Below are 25,606 nucleotides of genomic sequence, written 5' to 3' on the forward strand. Positions count from 1 at the left end.
TGAATTCTTTTTCCAGATCCCTCCGATTTCTGATGGATTTTCTTTCCTAATGTTTTCAGTTATACCCGATTTCCCCAAATATCTGCATTTTCTTATGCTGAAAGCTTTATTCAGAATCTTCAAGGACCCCAAAAAAAAAAAAAAAGGAGAGTGTCATCTTTTCCAAACCCCAGATGAAGATTTTTGTTGATTACTCTTTATGACTTCTAATTATAATAATTATTTATGGATCATCCCCAAGATTCTGTAATGAGATTTCTTTTAAAAATGTCCAAAGGAGAATATGTTGCAACATTCTCCTTCATGCTTTATTTAATCAGGCGTCAAATGGGAGAAAGGAAGACGCTGCCTTGTGTCACACCCACATTGAAATTACTCTAGATGGGATGATCTGACCACACCTGGTACCTTGGGAGGAATTGTCCTTTAAGGCATGAAGGATTCTTCTGTGTAAGTTCAAGGTGGGTTTTTGAGGATTTCTATTAATAAAGAAAAAGAAAAATACTTAAACCTGGCTAATAAAATAAGTTGACGGAAGAGTGACTTAGTGTAAGTAAACAGGTGGGAGAAAGGTGTCAATTCTTAGCAGTCAGAAGGGCTAAATAGTTACTTGAAACTGTGATTTCGGGGGTAGAGTGTCAGCTAGTTTCTTACACACACACATGGTAAAGGTAAAGAACTTTCCAGAACTACAGTCAGAAGCTACAGAGAGGGTAACCAAGTGTTGATGAAAGCAGGCCCGTGTTGAGGGGAGAAGGCAGTGTCAGGGATGATTACACACTGGGGACTATTCTGGGCTGCATGGGACTTTGTCACCTGGGTTCTAGACCTCGGTCAGGATCCCCTGTTCCCATGCTTCAGGGTGCAAGGAAATGAAAGTAAGGCACTTCCTCCTTGTCCTGACCTCCTTGTCCTGACCTGACAGAGCTGAAGCACTGTTTTGTGATAGAAAATGCAGGAGGTTCGAGGGTCTGGAAATGTCCATATGAGATTGTCTTAGTTGTTATGCTTTTCTGGTTGCTTTTGGAGTCTAGGTGAAGTGTTCCGAGACTCTGTTGAGTGGATTCAGGGCCCAACCCCACAGGGACTTAATGACTTCAGTGTGGGCTTTTAATCTCCTGCCCAAGTGCTATCTTGCTTGCCCAGGCAAGCCCTTCCCCATTACAGGAGAGTGTGGGAAAATCAACGCTGTCGGAGCCACCGGGGAAGGAAAGGCACGTCTGAAGGTAGAAATGAATTGCGTTCGTATTTATTTTAATGCGGTCTGGAAACTTTAAACCTCTGTGCGGCTTCGGGAGAACGCAGCACCCTTCCATGGGGAGGGGAAAGAGAATAAGGAGATTGAAAAATATACAGAGCACGGCTATCTTTAATGTTTGAGTTAGCTATCGGGAAGCCTGAAACGCTGAACATAATAAAATGTTGACAGCAGTTTCACTTAACATGCGGTAACCCTGGAAGAGAACGACGTCTCTGGCACCGGAGGAAATCAGGAGAATAAAGCCGCAGTCGTCAGGACTGGAAGGAGGCCGCAGATGATTACCATCTGTACATTTAACAGACCGCTCGCAAAACCAGAGACCAGGACGCACGCTGGAGAGTAAGTATATTGAACTCTGGGGCATGATGCTAGACGCAAGAAACTCAGGAACTGGTCTGAATTTTTAACCACAATACTCCATAAAACCCGACAGGTTTTTTTATTTTGGTCTGGTGACAGTGATCCTAATACTTCATTTGTCCCAAATCTGGACCATCAGGAGGCTTATTTGTGTGTTTCACGTGAGGGGATACTCCATTGCTACAAACTTTTACCCCACTGGGCCCTCATACTTTCATGATTTCTCCGTAAATGTAGAATTATTTGTCAGTTGCTCTCCACGTTCAGATGGTTCTCATAAATGCGTTTTTGTGTTCTTCCAGACACTTGTGGAAAGGTCATCATGAAACACATTTAAGTGTTTGGGAGAATGAATTGGTTCATCGCTGTCATAGATCACTTAGATTGGACTTTGCTATTTGTTATCCAAAGGAAGGCACCTTCAGATGAGCCCTCGGGAAATATCTTTAGATTAGTGTCCTTTGCCCCCGCCCCCCGGTTTGATTGACTTCACAATCTGAGCCAACAGCAAGATTCCCTAACCTCTGAGACCTACGTAGAGACCAGACATACAACACAGAAGCTTTAGATGGTGCATGTACACGTGCGTGTGGTTTAATCTGGATTTCTATGTGTTCTGAGAGCTTCGACTGAAACTTAAAATCTCTAGCCCTTGAAAAATTCACAGGAGATTCATAGGGTTCATAGGAGGCCGGGAGGGGTTGGGAAAGGGAGAGTTGAGTTTGTTCTTTTTTATACAAAGTGAACATATGTTTTAAAATAATAAGCAGTGCAAAGAGAGGCCTGCTTTTCTAGAATGTTTACATAGAAAGTTAAATCCTATGTAAATGGAACCATTAGGTAAATTATTTGACATCTCATTGGGAAATGGAAGCTTGCTTATAAACAGGTTTGATAGAGAGCCCTGGAAATAAATTTAATGGGATAATTTTAACTTGAAAATAGCAATTAATGACAGATTGCGGAAGTCAGCCAGTGAATCGTAACTTAGCGCTTTTCTGTCCAACGCATATGGAAGATTGTTTATAAACAGGGAGTATTTTTTAATGTGCGTGCGAATTTAGTATAATACTTGGCAACTCTTGGCCAGTTTGGCAACACTGAAATCTCAGATCTTTGAGACTCAACTGAGTCTCCTGGATAGGAAATGTGCCGTGGATAGATTTGTTGTTTCCCAACAAGCCCTGGAACCTTAATGTTTAGCAAGAAACTCTTCACCCTGATTTTTTTTTTCCTTTGGTGATTAATCTAAAACCCATAGAATAATTCAATACAGAACATTTGGCCAAGTTAAAATGAGAGGAGGTGGAAATAACAGAATTAATTCCCACACCTGTTGTACACTAGGTTAGCAAGGAAGTTGAATCATACACATTAGTTTCAAGTGCTTAATTCGGAAAACTCCTCATCCCAAGTGTTCACTTTGCAATTACAGTGCACGTTCAAGTCCGTCCTCCAGCAGGGTGCTCTCAGGTTGGTGCAGACCGTTCCAGTTCTTTAATTAATGATGCAGATTCTTAGTCTATAGACTTGACTTGGGGGAGTCGTTGAGCATATGTGAAAGGGGCCATGAGGCTGAACTCTGGGGTCCTATTTGATAAATTGTTGCTTCAGTATATTAAATGGACCCCAGTGTCCCGAAAACGTTCATGTAATTTCCACATGTTCACTTTTTCTTGTTGGAAAATGTAACTTATAGCAAGAGTAGCTTGGAGAGAGCCAAGCTCATTATTGAAGAAAAAACCAACGTTCATATGTTTAGCATACATTTTGAAAATATCTCCGTGTGGGAAAATCTTTGGTCAAGTTTATTATGGGTATGTTTATCGTACACTTTTTTCTGTGTATGTAAGCATCTTTGAGCTTAAGGAAATAAAAGTGCTTAAATGGGCAGAGTTGATTTCTCTGATTGCAAAATACAGGCAAGCAAGCCCCGAGGTTTTATTCAGCAGAAGCTGTGGTTGGAATGACCTATGGAGGCATGTTGATGGTTTGTGCAGAAGTGTGTGAGTGGGGGGCAAGGGTGAGCTCTTCACCTCCATCCTGCCTTCTTTTTGAAGAGACACTGGCGTTTAGCCACCTTGTGGTGCCAGCTCCGTAGGAATCTCGAGTTCATCCCAGGGACGGTGGGAGCGCCCTGCCCACAGCTGTTCCCATGTGGGTCCGGAGCAGGGCGAGCTTAGCGGAGGCTGGCAGCTGCCTGGGCAGGTCCCTTCTGAGTCAGCTTCCGGGTGTCGGGCTTCCTTCCTGGCCTGGCTGGGAGCTCCCTGACCCCCTTCTGGAGAATCTTGCTGCAGAGGGGTACCTCTTATCGAACCGTGGGGCGTGTGCACGCTGGGCTCCCCAGCCGGCACACAGGATCTGCCTGCAGACACCTTGGCCTTGACCGGGGTTGCCACTGCTCTGAGCCACCTGTCCTCCCCTGCTGACTCACAGCTAATAGTAGCACAGTCGGCTTGCAATTAGCCGGCAAGGCTGGTGGGGGATGATAATTCCCTTGCTTGGGTATAATGGGGTGTGTTGCTGTTAGAGAAAGAGGGAAGGGAGATGTCCAGGTGCGACTTTAAGAATAGCCTCTTTTTTTTTTTTTTTTTTTTTTTTTTTTTGCAGTAGTGTCCCTTTAAAAGTTAGTACCTGTGTGTTTATGTCTGTGACTGTATTCTCTTTGGTCCCGATCCCACGGGACGCAAACCATCCACTACCAAATCTCATCGAGAAATTTACTCCGGAAAGTCCCTGCGGTCGGTCTGCCATCTGAATGAGGGGAGAGGACATAAGCAGCAGCGGCGAAGGATCTGAGTGTGTAATTAGAGCTAAATTGCGTGGTGTGGGCTGGGAGTGCCGCGGGCGGTCAGAGCACAGGGAGATCACACAGGTTTCCCTCTTCTTTCTGCCTCCTACGGCTGCCTGTGCAGGTCCCCCTTTTGGATCCTGTACAAGTCTGCCCTGACTCAGCTTCTCCGTGAGCTGCGTTATGGCACCTCCTCACTACATGGCGGGGGAGTATTCTGCCTTTATTCATGGTATTTCCTTCCTGACGGCATTCTCTCTCGAATCACTAGAAATCTTGTAATTGGTGACCTTTCCCGTCCTGTCCCCTTGGACTGTCACTACCGTGGGTCCTTGTTGGTTTCCTTTTCTGCTTTGCAGCGCCCATCAAGGGACTTCAGAGAAGTTGCATTGTCCTTGTCCTGCGTCTGACCTGCCTGTTTTGTGGACGGTACTGTCCCTCCTACGCTTGTGTATTTCCCAAGTGTCTGTCCATCCCGGTCCTCCTCCTCTCCCTCCGACATTTCATCCACTCCCCCTGCTTCGGCTGTCACCAAGGAGGATTCAGCAATCCTCGACGCTCCCTGGGCACCTGCTCTGCCCCAGGCATCGACCTAGGCATCGAGGGGACCTGATGCATCAGCTGGGCCCTGTTTCCCAGAGTCCAAGGTCTAGTGAGGAAGGGAGACCAGCAGACGCCTCATCTGGGCACAGCCCGAGGGCCTCCCCACTGAAGGAATCTGGCTCCTGTGGGCACCGTGGAGGAGCGCCTAGTCTGACTTGGGGTGGGGCGTGACTCCTGAATCTACAGCCATCTTACACTCCCCTCCCCCCCACCTTGAACTTCAGTCCCTCTTGGATGACCTGTCACTGCTCCAAGCAGACCTGTCAAGGGTAAATGATCCTTTCCTCCAAACTCACTGCCCTCGGTGCTGGCCCCACTCCTGGCAGCTTAGCCAACGTTTCCCCCACGGGGGCTGAAAACCTGAGACTCGCACTGGATTTCTCATTGCCCTGAAATTCATCACCCAGGCAGGCGCCCACCTCTGTCAGCACTTCCTCTGTAATTGCTCTCAGCTCTGCTTCCTTCCCAATTCCCATGGCCACCGCCGGGGGCCGAATCCTCACCACCTCCTTCCTGCGCTGTTTAATATTTATAAACGGGTTATTTACTTATTCGGAGGAGATTTACAAAAATTACCCAAGTGGTTCATGTTCACGGGAGAAAAAAATTTAGAAAATACAGATAAGCAAAGGGAGAGAAGGCAAGAGAGAAGGATGGGAAGAAGGAAGGGAAAAGTCACCTATTTCGCCACATAGGTAACATCCCCGTTAACACTCTGAGGTTTTCCTTCCTATTTATTTAAACATTCTCATTTATAAAAATGAGAAAAATATCACAAAATACGAGTCTATCACCTATATGGTTTTGTAGACGACTTTTTGTATTTCACCAATATGATTGCTTTTCCACATCTATAAATATAATTAATTGTCATAATTTTTCATGGCTGCGTAATTATAGGATATAATTTGTACTTTAATCTCTATGCCATTTCAATGTGATGTAATGAGCACTGGGTGTTATATAAGACTGATGTATCACAGACCTGTACCTCTGAAACCAATAATATATTATATGTTAATTAATTGAATTAAAATAAAAAATAATAAATTTTAAAAAATAAAAAAAATCTCTGTGCTATTTCAGTGTATTTATACACTACTGCTAGGTATCCTTCTTAAAACTTTTTTCATTTTGGCTCTTCTTCCGTGGAAAAAACATCAGTGGGTTCCTATTGCCTATACACACACACACATACACACGCACACACGCACACATGCACACACACCCTTCTCTTTGTATAGGAAGGCTTTTCTGATTTTCTCTTCAGGATTCCTTCCCTCATGAGGAAAGAGATTGTTTAGATCGTATTTTGGTGATTATCGAACATTCGTACCGTATATGGTACATCTTTCAGGGAGATGGGGTTCGGGACCATGGGGGTCGGTTCTTGGGATGTCCACAGTGCCTGCCTCGCTCAGCACCTTGCTCGTCCTTTGTCCATTCTCTCTTTTCCTCCTTTGCCGTCCGGGCATCCCGGAGCTACAGATGTGACCAAGGCCCCCCTGAGCTCTGACTCCTGCCAAGCGAGAGCGGGAGGCAGCTGTGTCAACAGGCCGTTACAATAGGGCAGGATCACGGGGCTGTGGGAGCCGACGGCTCTGAACGGGGTGACCTCAGTGCGACAGGCACTCACTGAGTCAAGTTGGTGGTGATCAAAGAGGATGAGGGTGGCCAGGACCCACAGGGATGTGGGATGCAGGAGGTGGGGGGCGCTGGGCCAACCAGGTCTGGAAGTCCCCCAAATGAGATGCAGCGGTAAGCCCTTGGAAGGAAGGTGGGGAGCCGGGTGGTGGGTGTGGCTGTGGCTGTGACAAGAAAGACATGGCCGCTCCAGGGGATGGAAAGACTTTATGGGGAAGTCTCAGTCCACCGGGCAGACACTGTTGACTACGAAACTCATAAAGGCAGCGTGGTTCTTGCTCTTTAGGAGTTCACAATCAAAACCAAGATAGGGGGGACGCCTGGGTGGCTCAGTTGGTTAAGCAGCTGCCTTCGGCTCAGGTCATGATCCCAGCGTCCTGGGATCGAGTCCCACATCGGGCTCCTTGCTTGGCGGCGAGCCTGCTTCTCCCTCTGCCTCTGCCTGCCACTCTGTCTGCCTGTGCTCGCTCTCGCTTCTCTCTATGACAAATAAATAAATAAAATCTTAAAAAAAAAAAAAAACCAAGATAGGGTTCTGTGTTTTTATGAATATTGATATTGCAAGTCAAATCCTGAAACCCAGAGGTTGCTGGGCCATCCGGATTATTTTATTAAACTGACTGGATTCTCTTTTGTCTAGTATACCAAAAAACTGGAATAGCTTTTAGATACCTAGGACATTCTTTTCATTGCCTCAATATTCCTTCATGTCTTTGGGGAATCCTTTATGTGAGTATGTGTGTGTTTACATATTTGTCAGACTATCAAAGCTAGGTTGAAGATACATATAGCTCTCTAGGGAAGGGAGGCGTTCAAAGGTCCTTCGTAATTTCACAGTCAAATGTCTGCGCGCCTTTAAATCACATCCCTTTCACTGGTGTGTTTACCTACTTGTACTTAGCTCGCTGTGAATTTCTAAGTCAAAGAGAATCACTTGCTCCAACTTTTGGAGGAGACAAGGAATTATTCGAGCTTCACAAATAGGATCATAGTGTTTTAAACTGGGAGGGACTTTCCGTTTGGCCCGGCCTCCTCCCTCATGTTGCTGAAAAGGAATCTGAGGCCCTCCAAGGTAAAGCAATTTGCCTAAAGTGACACAGCTAATTAGCAGCTCAGGCCAAACCAGAATCCAGTCTCCTGACTTCCAGTCCCGTGACCTTTCCATTACAAAGAAAAAAAAAAATAAAGAAGAAAAAAAAAAAAAAGGAAAAGCAAAAGCAAAAAATAATTAAAGAATTGAACCGACTTGCTTTAGTGCTCCTACCTCTTTATAGAGTGTGAAAAATCCTGATGTACTTTAAGCGAAACATTTAAAAATGTATCCAGACTTGTAAAGAAGATCAGGACTATTTGTGATATGCTAATTAGAAAGTATCTCATTATGCAAGGAACTGGAAATTTGGCAGAAGGATGGGATTCAGAGCAACTTAAGAAATCCTCAATGATCGGACAAACGAGTGTTCTTTTTATTTATTTGATAATGTGCGGTTGCCCTCAAATTTCTGAAGGGGTCTGACACCTTTGTAATAAACCCCACAGAACCTGGGGGAATCTGTCAGACACATGGAAGGAAAAGCAAACAGTTTCATTTCCATCTGAGTTTCCTCTGGTGTAAGTCAGGGCCTTTCCCGGAGCACTCGCCTGCCAAGCTCCTTCCTGTAGAAACTTGTCAGTGCCTCCATCCGTCGTTTGCACAAGGATTATATTTTGGCAGCGATGCTAATCACTCCAAGGTGACCCTTTACTTGGAGAAACAAATCCTTTTCAGTTGTTGTTATGGTACACTAATCCAACGATGCAAGTAGTTATTTGGGGGGAGGAAGAAAACACAATAAAGTCTGTTCTCTCCCCATGGTGGCTTTTCCCCCCAGATCTCTTCTTATTAGTAGTGCTGTTTCTTCCAAAGAAGTTCTCAGTGACGTAGTGAAAAACACCCGAAGCTGGTCAGATTTCAAACTCAGGACCGGACGGGAAGCCCCACATCTGACTCTGCCCCCGGGAAGTCCTCCAGGTCAGAGCCAGCCATCCTGTTAACCTTGGCAGGTCCTCACTGCTGCCGCTCTGGGGCACTTCTGCTCACTGTCTGCATTTATGCCACAGAGGACGATTTCTGGTGTGTTCCATGCAAAGGTGAAGTTTCTGTGGCTGTGGTGTTTGTAGGTCCCTGAGAAGGTGCAGAGTAGGCGGCTGCATTCAACCCCTGTTGGCCTGTGACAAAGCCTCTAGGTAGGAAAGGGTCTGAGGATGGATGAGGACACCTCCTGACTCTGTAAGTGACTTTCAGTAGAACCCATGCATATTTTAGAATTAAAATAATGTGTTCAGGATCCCAGTTGTGTTGACTTCCTACCTGTGTGACCATGATCTGATGACTTGGTCTCTCTGTGCCTCAGTTTCTCCATCCATAAAATGGGTTGTGATGATTACTTACAGTATTTTTGAGGATTCGATGTGATAATATAGATGAAATGCCTAGCAGGGCATGGGGCTCATCGTGGGTCCTTAAAAATAGTAACAATTACTCTCGTTTCCACATTCATTATTATATAAACACCTATACATCAAAAACCATTTTGGTTTAGACCAGAACCCAAAAAAAAAGATTGAAATAGACATTCACAGCTTGATGGAGTATCACAAAGTGAACACAACCATGTAGACACCTTCAGGTAAAAGTAAGGACGGGGAAGCCCCTTCGTCCTCCCCATCTGCAGGATTCCTGCTCTCTTCTTGCAAGTAACCATTTACTTGAACTTCTTGCACACAACAGATATTTAATGGGCGTCTCCTAGATTCTAGGCACCAGATCACAGTGGACAGAGTGGGCCGGGGTGCGTGTCCTCATGGGGCTCATGTTTGAGGAGGAGGAGCCAGATAACAAAAATGCACATGAAAACTTTCATAGGTTGATTTCCGACAGTGCTTAGTGTTATGAAGAAAATAAGTGGAGCGCCTGGGTGGCTCAGTGGGTTAAGGCCTCTGCCTTCGGCTCAAGTCATGATCCCAGGGTCCTGGGATCGAGCCCCACATCAGGCTCTCTGCTCAACAAGGAGCCTGCTTCTCCCTCTCTCTCTGCCTGCCTCTCTGCCTACTTGGGATCTCTGTCTATAAATAAGTAAATAAAATCTTTAAAAAAAAGAAAAAGAAAATTAGCTAGGTCATGGCCATCATGGGGTTTTTCTGAAAGGGTGGTCAGGGGAGACCCTTCTGCAGAAATGACATTTGAGAGGGAGCATGTATTGAGGTGGCAATGAGTGGGGATCATGTCTGAAGAACAAAAAAAGGCCAGAATGGCATGAACAAGTGGTCCTTGATTCATCAGGGTCCATATCATGAGGGCCTGATAGACTACGGGACAAAATTGGGTTTGTCCTCATTTAAGTAGGCTTTAAGATCAGTTGTCATCAGTGCTGTGAGAGAAGCAAAGGACCAAGGAAATTCAGAAGAGGCAGAGATTTCTTCCACTTCTCTTCCTACAGTGTCTTGCTGAACATTGTATAGCATGTTTTTCTTTTACAAAGCATGCTTGCATGTAGGGGCTCCACTGGTCCTCAGGGTCACCCTAAGAAGCCCATGAGAAAAGTGGGATTATTTCCTGTCTGAGGAGAACCACTGAAGCTGTGAGGGCTTGTGGCCTGTTGCAAGACTCTTTACCACACCACAGAGCCCACTGGTCCTCACATTCAGATTATTCATGTCCTAAGGGCTTCGAATCTTCCTGTCTAAGAAACAAATTAATTGTTGCAGGCGACAGGTAGTGTTGTGTCTTCCCAAAGGTTATCAGTGGGATATCAGGGATATACAATACTCATGAAAGAAGGGGTCTGGGTTGAGGGAATGAGGACATGGCGTGCAGCATCTCCTCCCCACTGAGGCTTCTCAAAGTCAAATGCCGTCAAGGCTCGGGGAAGCTCTGCCGTAAAGAAATACAGTAACCTCGCCTTTGCCCACACCTGACCCTAGGAACCTTGTTTATATGCAGTACCCATTGACATCTCAAGGAGTACAAGTTCTGGGTTTGCCATTTGGAAAATACCAGCCCAGAGAATTGCTATTTAGTGTTTACTAAATGGTGTCTTGAAAGAATTCAATTATTTTCTGAGCATAAAACTCCTCTCTCTGTGAAAGGATTAGAAACCACAGATGTAAAGCACTTCCATATGCTTAGCCTGAAGAACCTGGATAAATGGAGATTCAAAGTGATGAAAATCATAAATCCACTCCTGTTTTGAACACTAATGTTAATTACTTTGCCCTTTGGACTCCCAGCATTTCCATTAGTGTTGTGCCGTGATTGGCTTATACTTCTGGATTCTAGGATGTGGGAGCCGGAACCGGTTTCATCTGGTTTAAAAGATAAGTGTTCTAAATCACATATGGCTTTGATTTTGGATTAGTATCTACAAGGATATATATTTACAAAGAAAGAGTCCATTTACAGATCACTCGCAATCTCCTATACCTGCTTCCATATGGATTCCTCTTTTAACTGTTTTTGGTTTTTTGTTTTTGTTTTTGTTTTTTTTTTTTTTTTTTTTTTTGCTCTTACTTAGGGAGTTACATCACCATCTCTGCACTTGCTGGAGATTTTTTTGTTAGATGTTCCCAGAAACCCCACTGAACCCCAGCAAAGTTTGTGGAAAGTGCCTGATTCACTTCTAACTTCAACTTTATAATTCCTCACAGATTTTCACATCGCTTCACACCTTTGTTTCTCTCTGTTTCTTAGCTCCAGCTCCATCTGTGTTGTCTCCTTCATTTTGCTAACTCTGTGGTCTACACTTTTAAAAAATGTGAGTGTTACTTTATTTTAATACTCTGCACTGCCTGGAGTTCAACGTTTCTTAAATTAGGGTTCCCAAAGCAAAATTTTTGAAATATGTGAAAACCCAGAGGTAAAAGCCCTTTAATGCAGGACTTCTCAGTGCCTTTCATTTTCTAATATGTATCGTTAATTTCCTAGAAGGGAGACCAAGTAGTATTTTCCAAACTGATTTAACTATTAAACCTCTACTTTGACCCTTTTATAATAGCAACCTATAGGAATGTTACTCTGCACATCCCTCTTTGGAAAATTCTGTCCCAGGATCCAACTCAAACCTGTTGGCCTGCATTTCACTGCATTGTGCCCCGTCCCCCCTTGGATTATCTGTCCCAGCCAAACTAATTATTTTATAATCCTCCTAAAACACTTTGCATTTCTTCACTTTTAGTCTAACCTCGTGATATGCCTTCTCTCGTCTCCTTGGATCCGATGATCTTTCCTCACAAGTCGGGAATGCTTTATTTTCTTTCCTTGGCACCTGTGTGAGAGATCACACTTCTCCAAATCCCAACTCCTCTGGGAAGATTTTCCTGACCACCACAATCTACAAAGAATCTCTCTTAGAGTTCTTATCATCTATCATACCGTTAGCCAGTATTATTAATGTTTACTGCTTTGTGGTTTATCACAGCCTCCAGGAGGCTTGAAACCTGTGTGTGTGTGTGTGTGTGTGTGTGTGTGTGTGTTTAATCTCCAGTTTAGCTCTGCACACAGGGAAAACTCCATTGAGTGAAAAGGACAGTTTATATTTTGTACTGAAGACTAACGATTTGTCCTCACACTTCCTGGGTAAGGTGCAGAGTCGGGGTCGGATTGCTGGTTTACCTGCCGCCTGGCCCATGAGGTGGAAACAGGCTATAGAAGAAGAGTGAATAGTTGCCGTGGAAATTGCGACAAACATATTCAGCACACAGAGGGTGCCAAGCTCTGTGAAGAAAAGCAGTGTTATTTTCCCTAAATGAGCTTGCAGTCTGTTGGGGGAGATATATACAATTTAATAAAAGGCCATGCTCGTAGTACCAAAAACCATTACAGGAATACAGAATTCAGGATGGTTAGTGTCGGGTGAGGAGGGCTGCCGGAAGGCAGATACAAGGAATTTAAGAGCTGCAAAGAAAAAGACTCACCAGAGAGGACATAGTGATGTAGGCAAAAAGAGTAAGTGGAATTGGGAGTTTGGCAGGTGGAGAAGAAGGAAAGCAGATTCCTTGCAGAGGAGAAGCAGCAAGAATGAAGTCCAGAAGGCATGCCATTTGCTCGGGGAACTATCATGGAGATAGAGGTAGAATTTGGTGCTCGGGGAACTATCGTGGAGATAGAGGTAGAATTTGGGGGGGTTGTATTGTGGATGGCTTTTGACCACAGAGACATGGAGCGGCTGTTAAAGAAGTCACTGTGGGATGTGGTCAGATATTTGGGCAAAATGGAAGGGGGTGTTGACCGTAGATGAGAAAAAATGAAGGTCCGGAAGGGGTGATCGTGGATCCTGGTTATCTCCAGCAGATCTGGGTCTAAGGATTCGAGAAAACCGCCAGCCTTGGGGGGGTTGGGGTGTGGAGACAAGGACAAACGTGCAGGTGGGATTGGGATTTCAGTTCCTTCGATGACGTAGGCACCGCAGATGCCTTCAACCCTTGCCGCCCACCTTGGCACAGCCACACCTTCCAGTGTTTTCTGAGGACATGTGCTCCATTTGCTTGGAAGTCTCATCACTGGTCTCCCCCAGACTCTCTCTCCAGGTTTCTCTAACTAGCAGCCTCCATGAGATCACATTTTACCGAGGGAGGAAGGAATGTTTTACATGGAGAACCCGTTCTAACACTCTCAAGATCCGTTTCTCCTGGTGTTATGAGTAGGATGGTTCAGTCTTCGGAGCTTCAGGCTATGATTTAAGAGCCATCTGTTTTAATCAGGCCTTTTCTGTGATTTATGGGAAGAGGATGTTGTGGGGGGAAGGGGCTGGTATAAACTATATTCTCCTAATTAGATCAGAATTATTATGCAAGGACCAGAGGCCCAGGCGATGGGTTTATATTATCCGATTGCCATTGTCGTTTTTCCTCTAATTGCCCTTTAGCTTAAAGTTTCAAAGCAACAATTGATATTTTTTGGAGCTCTCAGACTTTGGATTTTTAACACAATGTAACAGTGTTTATCTTATGCCTATAACTATGCATAACATCTCCCTGCATGAACAAATGCTTAACAGCTGTATAGCATTTACTGTAGTCCAAAGAATTGTTCTATACACCAGACATGATACAAACTCATCCAATCTCCTAGGAACCCCCCGAGGGAGATCCCGGTGTTATTACCACCAGAAGATAGGTGAGGATGTTGGAGAAGAGGGAGGTCTTAGTAGTAGGAATGCCACAGCTGAGATTCGAACCCAGGCCCCTGAGATCCGCAGGCTGCGCACACAAAGGCGCCCCCACACGACCTTTCCTTGGTAAGTTTCACATTTGCTACAGTGTAGAAAGATGCGGAGAGTGCCCTTTTCCTAAAAGGAAAAAAAAAATATGTGCTTTTAAATGGATGTTCCAGAGAGGAAGGATGCATTTCCTACTGTTGATCCCCTTCCCTTCCAGAAATTCTTGTGGGAAATATAAGTGACGGAAAAAGTCGCAAGGTGGACTTGGTTTTTAGGATGTGGTAGAGAAAGTGGAGTGACTTGAAAGTTGAGTGAGTTTCCACTTGAGCATTGACTCCCACGAGCTCTGGGACATTGTGCAAGTTACTTATGTCTTCCAAAGCCTGTTCTGGACATGTGAGACAATTCCAGCTTTCACGTTCCATGAAGCCGTGAACACAGAACGATGAAGAGGAGGTTCTGGCTGCCTTTGAGAGAGTCGTAGGGTTAGGGCTTGTTCCTTTCAGGATGACCAGACCTGGTGGAACTTTCCGGGAAGGTGTGGGGCTGGGCAGCCAGGGCAGGCCAGGTCTGCCAAAGAAACATCACCTGTCAATAAGACTCTTTTCGTACTAGTGCTTTGTCGTTTCTGGCCTGCTATTTGTCATTTTCATACAATTATGGTCTCTTTTAATCCAGATAACAAATGACTGCCATTTGGAATGCAGTCACTGTTTTGTTAGCACAAGCACCATTGGCTCAAGGAACAAAAGTTAAGAGTTTTCTTTCCTTTTTTTCTGTTGGTAGTTGTGTTTATGAATTGGATTTAACTTGAACCCGGCCTCCTGAAAGTACTTTGCATCTAACCGACCACTGTGCTCAGTGGTGACAATATTTGAGGTGCTCTGACTTTTGAATCAGACGTTCATTCCCATTCTAAGTGTAATATTTGATCTGTGAGGTTTCTCTTTGGTTTCTCATAGTATTGTTGTTGGCAATGTGCACCTGTGCAAAAACAGTATGAGGAGCTACTACATTATCTGCATTTGTACCGAAAAAGACATATTTTTATCATATGGCTTCTTGCACTTTTCTTTTCTTTTCTTTTCTTTTCTCTTTTTTTTAAAGATTTTTACTTATTTATTTGACAGACAAAGATCACAAGCAGGCAGAGAGGCAGGCAGGGGGCGGGGGGAAGCAGGCTACCTGCTGAGCAGAGAGCCCGATGCGATGCGGGGCTCTATCCCAGGACCCTGGGATCATGACCTGAGCCAAAGGCAGGGGCTTAATCCACTGAGCCACCCAGGCACCCCAGCATCTTGCACTTTTCTTCAGGACCATCCTCTTCTCGCCTTTCTAAGTTTAGCTTTTCTTTAATATTATTTGAAAAAATCAGGGAGTGGAGTAAAATTTAGGCATATGCAAATGTCTGGTCTCCTGGGCCCTCAGTAGGAGGAGTGTCTGAAGTTTGTTTTCTCATGAGGAGACTATGTGGACTGCCAATTTGGTTGCAGATGAAGCTTTTTCCATTGCTGACTAGATAGGACTCCAAAGACACTCACTTAAAAGCATATGAAGTCCTAGGTTCCAGATAATTAGGGGAGGAGAAGTAGGGAGTATAAGTGTAAATAGAGTGGACAGAAATGATCAGTGTTTCTTAGTTTGTAAATCAACGTGTCTAGAAGTTGAAGCAATTCATCCTCATGTTTGATTTCTGTGGTACGAATTAAAGAAAAATAGAGCTATTTTGGTTTATTGTTTCCCCCCATGAATGAGGGCTATTGGGTGTCAAGGAGTTGGTGGCTACCCTACCTATCACCCTGTTTCAGCTCTCGGGCCTCCCGAAAACTACTTCATAGATCGGAATACATCAAGGGAGAGGCGTGTTCACCTACCGTACAATATTCCATGTTTGTGTCCCTTGCCTGTTGAGAAAACAGGTTTTTTCTAAACTTCTACTTTCATTTACTGGCAGGTGTTTAAGAATTTTCTCCAACATTCTTATTGATTCTGAAACTCCCAGATTGCCTTTGAAACTTACCAGGACTGTTTACCTATTTAGGATTTAGAAAGAAATTTTTAAAATGTGACCTAGGTCCGCTTGGGTGGCTCAGTTGGTTAAGCGTCCGACTCTGGATTTTGGCTTAGGGCATGATCTAGGGGTCATGAGATCGAGCCCTGTGTCGGGCTCCATGCTGAGTGTGAAGCCTGCTTAAGATTCTCTCTCCCTCTCCCTCCCCTTTCTCTCTCCCCTTTCTGAAAAAAATGAATAAAAAAAAATTAATAAAATGTGACCTTGGAAGAAAGGGTGGAAGAATACAGCTTGTTAATTCCACAAGCCCTAAGGGACACAGGCCAGCACGGCGAAGGATGGACATGTCACTCCTTGGACAGAGCTACTAGGACAGTGGAGCCAAGTGAGGCTTCAGTGAATGCTAAGTCTCACTTTTTTCTCTAGTCCAGATTATCATTAAAAATATATCAAACTGTCATGATTTCTTGGGACAGTAGCCCATCTAGCCATGATCCTGCTAAACCGAGGCGCAGGCAAGCCTCTCTCCTTTGTCGTCAGGAGAAGGGGTTTCCCACCCAGGCTTGTCCCATACGGTGACTTCTTGTCTCATGCCATGACTTTTAGTCTGTTGCTGTTCACTGAGGCCCTTTTGTTGGTCCAGGTTCAGTGCTAGGCTTGGGAGATCAGGGGGGTGAATAACTCCTCCCCAAAGTTGCCTCACAGCCCCAGAGAGGGAAAAGCACAAGGAAGCAGATGTCTCCAAGTGCCCGGCCTTAGACTAGGTCCCCCCACAGCGTGCGAGGGATGCCGAAGGAGCTGCGGATTGCTGGGGAAAGTCAGAACTCCTTCACTCTTTATTCATGGTGTTTGACATGTGTGGGATAGGGCATCGGATTAATCGGCTGTGTCGACTGATGCCTCTCAGAAATTGCAGTGCGTCTGAGGTGAAGGATTTGGGCTTTTGCTCCACAAGTCTGTATTTACCCTAAATGCCTCTCTTCAACACCATTTCCGTGACGGCAGCCTCTCAGTGGCATCCGGGGTGAAATGTTAAGAAAACATTTGGACACCAGGCCAATAAATCACACAGAAATGATTTTGCTAATAAAGCATGGTGACATTTTAGAGAAGACACTAGCATCCCAGACGGCCACGGACAAGCCTGAGTTCAACTCCTTCCTGTGCCCGTGGGATGGACGACAGAAGCCCTCTCTGGATCCTTTTAGGGTGCTGGGTGGCGATGAGTGTCCTGGCTGCAGTGAAGGTTGCCGAGGTGCACAGAAAAGTCTAGGGAAATGAGGAACTGATCATTGCGCTCCAAGGAGGCAGGTCATAGCACACCACATTCTGACTGCCGAGATGGATCCAGTTGCTGTGTTTGTCCTGAATGCGAGTTTTTTACCCCCAATTCAAGACCATATGGAATGTAGCAAAACCTCACATGAGCCTATCTTAACTAAGATGCCTGGCTTCACTGAATTTTCTGGTTTATTAAAAGTAAACCTTATTAAAAACAAATCCCAGGGTCCTGGGATTGAGCCCCGCATCGGGCTCCTTGCTCAGCAGGGAGCCTGCTTCTCCCTCTCCCTCTGCCTGCTGCTCCCCCTGCTTGTGTGTGCTCTCTCTCTGATAAATAAATAAATAAAATCTTGCAAAAAAAGAAAGAAAGGTGAAACCACCAGTTAATAATTCTGTCCGAGTCATTAAGTGAGGCTAGAAACGCACTTAATTTTGGGAGTTACTCATAATCCAAGTGTGTTATCTGTGCTGTGTGTTATAGATTGGCAGGTAGAAACAGGTGTTAAGTCCTTTTTAAAATTTTTTTATTTTTTTACTGTAGCCATAGGAGTCCCAGGAGAGGTTAAAAACTATGTTTCACCTTTTCAACACGCTAAGTTAGATTTTCATCATTGGAAGTAATTTGTGTTAATGTGTCTGTATACCACCTATTTATACAGTTGGAAAACAGAGAATGTTTTAATTCCTCAGATTAAATCAGTGAAGGTGAAATTTGGCCTGTCAGAATACTAAGACTAGTCATGTATCACACTATTAATTTGTTAGCTCAGAATTTACCTTTATTAATTTTGGTCTCGCTGATTTTCAACATGATTATGTGGATACAACCAGGACCAGGGGTCACCTTTGCAGGATGTTCGAAAGGCTTGTTAGATTATTTAATTGTATACGTAGACACAATCAGTGACGATTTAGAGCTACTTAAGAACTTTTTAGAGCTACTTACTTACGAACTTTGGAAGTTCCCCTATACTTGCAAACAGTGATAAGCTATTTAAGAATCATTCCTTTTAGTCTACAGGAAGCCTGGAGACAGTTTGCTTTCCCTAGTTTCTCCTCCATGATGTCTTCATTCCAGGTTTTATTACGGCAGGACCAAGGAATGGGCTTCTGATGAGCAGAAAACTTTTAGATCGGCAGTCCATTGTGTGACACGGGGCTCTTTCCCAAAATTTGTCTTTGAGTGGATTTGAAGCAGCTCAGAACTCAGATTTCCAAATGGAAAATCATTTAAAGTAGTAAGTTTTTAGATTTACCCGTGCCCATTTCATTCCTAGTGCAGCTGTGACGTATAGGGTGGTAATAAGATCTCCAAGCCATAGTTTGCTAGAATTAGGGGACCAGAGCCAAGTGTGCTTCTGGTGGCTTGGTGAGCCTGTCCTTGAAGTAGTACATGAATATTCGTACAGTCTTATTAGTTACTTTGCCTACATTCGGGATTATGTTGATCTTTTGTGCTCTGGACTGTGCAGTGAATTAACTGCTGAGAATATTGTTTCTTGAGACAATGCACATTGTGGTTTACAAATTTTGAGTCAGAGAACACCTGTGTACATAATTGAATGATCAGGACGGGAGTAAACTCTGTTGAGTAATCAGACTCTTCAGATGAAAACTCGTTCTTTGAATAGTTATTGCTTACCCTATTGGGATTCTCACAGCATCGCTGTCCTTAGAAGGTCTCTCAACATCATAATTATGAATTTCGGTTGTTACACTGAGCAGGGTTGTGACTTTCAGTCACTATATATGCAAACTGGAAGTACTGGCTAATAGAACCTTGTTTGTCCATAGAACTATATTCTTAACCCTATAGAAGTGTACTTTCCAAGAGGATTCTTTACTTCACAGGTTTTCTTAATTCCAACTTTACTTCCCTCAGCGAAGCCCCCATTCATGGAGTTTATTGAATGTAGAAACGTTCTTGCTTGAGCTCTTCTATGATTCTCCTTTCACTTCAGCTTAAGAAACCTAGTAATCATGCAGTGCTGGTGATACGTGGCTTACCTAAGGACTGCCTAAAATTATGTGTGAGCTTTCCGTTTCTTTGGTTCTCTTCTCTGTCTTAACCAACATGGCGCCACAGTGAGGAGACAGTGCCAAGTGGGCACCCTTCTTGGCTGGGTTTGAGAGAGATGCCATCCTTGCAAGGGAGCCAGAGTCTCTATACCTTGGAGTTAGCTCTGTTGCCCCATCTGTGCCCACAGATTTTTTTTTAATTTTCCTCTTCAACCGTCGCCCTCCCTGGAACGACTATGAAATCTCCTTAAGGGATGAACATTCTTCTCTCTCTTCTTGGCTGCCCTTCCAGAGGGCATGTCTTTCTTCAGTGCCTCTTATGGGCATTTCCTGATCTGTTTTTCAATCTTGCTAAGCTTGGAAAAGTTTCTGAACCTCACAATATGTGTCTCCTGATCTACTTTCAGTCCTAACGCCAGTGAGTAAAATTACACTAATTGCTTTTAATCTCTTAGTCACTTTAGCTTTGTTCTGAGAACATTGTGGTATTTGTGAACAGGCTTTTGTGCCAGAAAAATAATATAAAACCATTGCTCAGAAACACAGTGCCATTAGGAGCCATCAGCAGCACATAATAATGGCAATTAACGACAATCAGGGCTCACGGACTGCCTGCCACATGTGACATTTTTTTTTTTCAAGGAGCAAAGCATCTGAAGTTTATTTTATTATTATTATTTTTTTACTTTGTGCGAGTATTTTCACATCTGCTTGTGATTATTTGGCCTTGTAACTACCACCTCAGGCCCAGTTCTTTTTAGGGGGAAAAAAATGAATTCCTTATGTAATAAGTTATCGTTTGGAAAATTTCTCTGACGGACCGTGAGCTCTTCTTATGAAACATTCAGTACGAAAAAAAGGTATGGCTATAACTCACTACAGAAATAAGGTTTTCTAATGGCAAGAGAGTGGATTTTATGTATCCCAGTTAGTTATTTTTGCGAGGATGAAAATTTGTACCTCATATATTAATGGAATAATGTACTATGACGTGTTGCAGAATAAAATTAAAAACCCCTATCATACGGATCAGCTGGAGGTTGTACCAAGACAGCGTGGCGTAAGGGGGTAGCTGTTTGGATCTTGCCCGAAATGACTTATTATTAGAAGTGCCTTCAGCTCGGGATTGTGCCGGAGCATAGCCTCTAAAGGAAAACTTATAGTCAGATTCCAGAACACGTATACACATTATATGTACTTTAAAAAAAAAAACAACAACAACACAGGGGCATTAAAAAATTTTTTAACTATAAGGGAGAATTACAAAGGCTATGTGTCAGAGGCTTGAAACAGCATATTTAACATCGGTAACAAAAGGAGCTTCTTGCGCATTGTGAAGTGGTGGTTTTTAAAATTAGAAGCCCGGTATGTCGTAACCTAAGAAGCACTCGATAGAGCTGTTGCTAGGAGGAGGGTACCGCTTTTGCCAAAATCTGAGTAAATAAACAAGATAAACCCACGTAAATTGATGGCTCTCGTCTTCATAACTCATTGACCATCTGCTTTTTTTTTTTTTTTTCTTCAATCCTGTCTTTTCTCACCCTGCAATATCTGTATATCTGACACTTTGGAATTCAGATCGGCTGTAATGAGATTAGTCAGTTCTCTTTGCGGTTGTTCTGTTGTTTGCTTTTCAGTGAAAGTTTTGAAGGACCATGAAAACCCCGGGCATCAGCTATAAGACATAAAATGTTCAGCAAGTAACGTTCTGAGACTTGTGTATAAGCCGTGATTGTTACTTCTCAGATCTGGAAACATTGCTTCGTTTTCAGAAGCTGTCTCTGTATTTTTCTTTTTTTTTTTTTTTTAAATTTTTTATTTATTTGACAGACGGAGATCACAAGTAGGCAGAGAGGTAGACAGAGAGAGAGGGGGAAGCAGGCTCCCCGCTGAGCAGAGAGCCCGATGCGGGGCTCGATCCCAGGACCCTGAGCTGAAGGCAGAGGCTTTAACCCACTGAGCCACCCAGGCGCCCCAGTCTCTGTATTTCTCATAGCAAGCAGGGGGCTCCAGTCTTTCCCCTCCAGGTTACAGCCTTTCGCACCCTCCGATCTGTCCGTACACATCTTCATATCGTGTGTGTGTAAACACTGGGAGGATCGGTTTATTTTCTGGAAGGTTCTGTCGAGGATCTCGAGGAGAGCATGGAAGATAGCCTTCGCAACTCTTACAGGACAATTGCACGAGTCACACACACACCGCCTGCACCCTTTTGTCTGAAACACTGGGCTTTGGGGACTGTTTTCACGGACATCAGGGGCGTGACCAACACCACCCCTCACTATCTCACAGGTACTCTGGAAGCATCGTGACACGGTGTGTGTGCACGCAGGCTTGGCGTTCCTGCAAGAGAGCACTTTCAATCAGGCATGTCATTAGCTTTATCCCCATTATTATCTGTGTTTCTCCTAAACATTTCCCAGGGAAGCTTCACGGGGCTGCCCTGCCCCTGGATGGCTTCGTTTTCCCAGGACCATCCCTCCAGTGCTCGGCAGGCAGTGAGTTTGAAATCGCATCATCTCCACTGGGGGAGGGTGGACGCATTCTGTTCTCCAGACTTGCTGTTCCCTCTGCCAGGTGCCTTTTGGTGCATGGGGACCTGCCGTTTCCCCCCCGCACAGGCTGGACATCGGAGACAGTTTTGCTCGCGGTTCTTAGGCAGTCAACCAGTGGACGGTCCTTCCGATCTTGCTTAGAGAAGCGACGTTCTGACTCAGACATGGTTGTACCCAGCGCCTAGCAGATGGTAAGAAACAGATTGCAGAGACTTGGAGAGACTAAACGTGGCATGGGTGCTTCCGCCCACGCTTGGAGCCACGTCTCCAGCTGGGCTGATTTCTTACCAGTGTCGTCGTGAGGAAGTCTTCACGCCCTGGGACAAGGGACCCCCTTGTCCGTCACCTCTTCTTGGGTGTGCCTGTCAGTGTCCCACTCTTCGCTTCAGGCCTAGCCACCCCCAGTCCAGACTGAGTACGAGTGTGGTTTTTTGTTTGTTTGTTTTGTTTTGTTTGTAACTTCCTGCCTCTCAGAGAAGGGGAGAGCCCTGTGGTCAGAGCTTATTACATGTACACTTGGGTCACCTGCTGGAGAGTTCGGAGTCTCTGGGAGACTGAAGATTATCAGTGAGCTTTTATCACTCAGTCAGGTGTTTTAAAATGTACTTATTATTTTAAGCAATTGTACAGAACTCTCTCCACTCGTATTTTTTTTTTTTCTTGGTGGTAGAACAGTGCAATATTTAATGCAGAGACAGTACCTGTTTGTTTTAGGGTTTTATGGTGGAAGTTAAACTTGCACGTTGTGGGGTATCTTGGGTTTGGGTGTGTACTCAGGGAGAGCGTCCCACCCATTTCAAGAGCTCCCATTCCTCAGACTTCCTGTGGCTCCCTACTGCCTCTCTCACAGGCCAACAGTCTCCCCAAGCAGTGGCCAGCAGAGCCCATCAGGAGGGGCTTGAGGCCATGGGAGATTATGGAGAGACTGAACCCCAGTCCTTCTTTCAGTTCTTACTCTCTTAAAGACACTCAGGCTCTTTTTGTCTTTCTCTTTCTTCACCCCCCAGCCCTCCTCCTACAGTTTTTTTTTTTTTTTTTTAATATTTTATTTATTTATTTGACAGAGAGAGAGAGTCACAAGTAGACAGAGAGACAGGCAGAGAGAAAGGAGGAAGCAGGCTCCCCGCTGAGCAGAGAGCCCGATGCGGGGCTCGATCCCAGACCCTGAGATCATGACCCTAGCCGAAGTCAGAGGCTTTAACCCACTAAGCCACCCAGGCACTCCCCTCCTCCTACAGTTTTTAATCCCAGCGAGGTAGTGGTGAGTGCCAAGGTCAGGCTTTTAGAGATGCGACAAAGAGGAGAGGCGTCGTGGTTCTGTTTTCTTCTCCTTGCTGCTAGTGCTCCCCCCGCCCCGGCTGAATTGCTTCCCTAGAGGGGGTCTCTGCACCTGTCCTGGCCGGGTTCTCCTTTTGGGGGAAGGATCTGGGATGGCCACCTCCAGGGCTGTGTTCTGTGGAGGGTTCTCTCTCATGTGCCATGGGAGCCAGCAAACCTGGGAAGCCCGACAGCCAGCCTCCGTACTGCTGCTCTTCCCCCATCTTCCACCCGACAGAGTTTGGTGGCTCTCCCCAAAGCGCTCGGAGAAGCGTGAGTGGCCGGATGTGTTCTGTCAAAAGATGGAACAAGAAGAGGGTCAACTTAAAAGCTGGCTCTTGGGATGCCTGGGTGGCTCAGTCAGTTAAGCGTCTGCCTTCGGCTCAGGTCATGATCCTAGTGTCCTGGGATCAAGACCCGCATCGGGCTCCCTGCTCAGTGGGGAGTCTGCTTCTCCCTCCCTCCCTCCCTCTCTCTCTCTCTTTCAAATAAATAAATAAAATAAGAAAAAACAAAAATATGAAAAAAATAAAGCTGGCTCTTGAGAAGGATGGAGTTTTGCTTATTTTAGGTTTATGTCAATACTTCAGATAGCGTTAACCCAGAGACCTCGGGTCAGCTACACTTTTTCCAGCGACGTTCTGCCCACACTCAACTTGAACCCTCATGTCCATCCCAAGAGATACAGATCTCCTGTTGACCCCAGTTCTGTTCCCCGGAGAAACCCGTCCCTGACACACACACTTCTCTGACAGAGACCATGTCTCTAACTGGAACATGAAGACAAGACTCCAAGCCATCCGAGTCATTACCCCTGACTTGGCCAGGCCCCAAGCTGTTGGCAGCCTCCCAAACACGCCTGCAAAGGCTGTGCGTGCCGGGGCCTTCCAGAGAGCGCGCGGCGGGTCTAGGAAGTCTGGGCTTTGTTTCCTTGGGGGAAATGCCAGCTTTGGTACAACAACCTACCTGGTTGGCTCTGCCCGGTAAGCGGATGATGAATAGACTTCTTGGTGCTCCTTGTTTATAGCATTAATATCCAGAAAGGGAGTTCCACCAGAGAGGAGAGTTTTAAAAGTGAGGCCTGGGACGAGGAGGAGAAGTTGCCAACGTGAAGTGATTTGAGAGGTGCTAAGAGGCCCCACCTGCGCCAAGGCCGCCCTCCCAGCTGTTATTAATTCTCAGCATCCAGTGTTGGCGGGCGGTGGTGGGGGGTGGCTGGCCAGCTGCGGGCCGAGCCCAGTCGCCTAACTGCTGTGCCCCCCACTTTCTTGTGTATGGAGCGGAGCGGACCTGGGGTTGCCAGAGAGGTAACGTAGATGATTAAAGCAAGCCAAGTAGATGTTCTTGTCTGTCATTCCTTTTACTTCTCTCTCTTTTTTTTTTTTTAAGATTTTATTTATTTATTTGACAGACAGCGATCCCAATTAGGCAGAGAGGCAGGCAGAGAGAGGAGGAGGAAGCAGGCTCCCTGATGAGCAGATTCGGGGCTCGATCCCAGGATCTTGGGATCACGACCTGAGCCGAAGGCAGAGGCTTAACCCACTGAGCCACCCAGGCCCCCCTTGTCTGTCATTTCTTAGAACACGTGGTCCCCTGCATACCACTGTGACTTGAGAATTGAGAAATAGATAACCAGTGTGAGAAAAGTTGGCAAGAGGGCATACGTCGTGACACACAATCATGGACATTTGGCCTCTGTGTTGGAGAGGACCGTGGTGTCTGTGGTCCTGGAGAGCACAGGGTCCATCCCGATGGCCATTACTCAGCTCCCGTGTTGGCAGCCATCGAAGAATAAAGGCCTTATGTTATGGTATCCTCGGATTTCTGTTTATGCTGTGGATCTGTAAAAATTCCCCAATTGCTGAAAACCGTCAGAGGACCCCCCCAAAAAATAAATAAATAAATAAAACACTTATGTATGAGCTGAATTTGACCAGTTTTATATCTCTGGGTTAAAAAATAATCTAGAAGTTCTTTGTAGCTCAAAGTTCGATGGGTCTTTGATTTTTAGGACCCTGAACTAGAATCCTGTCACTCCAAATGTGGTGTGTGGACCAGGACCAGCTGTGGTCCTGGGAGCCTGAGAGAAATGAAGCGTCTCAGACCCCCGTCCCAGACCACATGGACCCCAAACATAGCGGTCAGAGGAATGGTAGGTGAGAACATCATTTGGGGAAGGTCCTGCTGAAATATTTCAGAGTAGGGGAAACCGTGAACACTCACTGGTATGTTAACATGAATCCCATCTTTAGATTAATTCACTGACGCAAAGAATGAACGGGTCACACATAGGAGAATTCATTTTTTTTTTTTAAGATTTTTATTTATTTATTTGACAGAGAGAGAGATCCAAGCAGGCAGAGAGGCAGGCAGAGAGAGAGGAAGGGAAGCAGGCTCCCTGCTGAGCAGAGAGAGAGAGAGCCCGATGCGGGGCTCTATCCCAGGACCCCGGGATCATGACCTGAGCCGAAGGCAGAGGCTCAACCCACTGAGCCACCCAGGCGCCCCGAGAATTCATTTTGATGAAAGAAGATAGGGCTTGTGACTGGTTTTCGATGTTTTGAATTT

General features: G+C 45.2%; 1 protein-coding gene across 6 annotated transcripts in view; it reads left to right on the forward strand.

Annotated features, from left to right (window-relative positions):
* Positions 1–25,606, forward strand: part of STOX2 (storkhead box 2) — a 224,888-nt gene that overhangs the window by 62,865 nt on the left and 136,417 nt on the right. Inside the window, exons 1-2 of one of the 6 annotated variants that reach the window (XM_047714664.1) lie at positions 207–461; positions 1,433–1,600. The exons of 4 other annotated variants lie outside the window; for them this stretch is intronic. The gene's annotated coding sequence lies outside the window, so the exon portion shown is untranslated. Of the gene's footprint in view, positions 1–206; positions 1,601–25,606 lie in introns of those variants that run through there. One more of the 6 variants, XM_047714655.1, reaches the window with a different exon arrangement.

The sequence above is a fragment of the Lutra lutra genome, chromosome 2, assembly GCF_902655055.1.
Source record: "Lutra lutra chromosome 2, mLutLut1.2, whole genome shotgun sequence".
Lineage (NCBI taxonomy): Eukaryota > Metazoa > Chordata > Mammalia > Carnivora > Mustelidae > Lutra > Lutra lutra.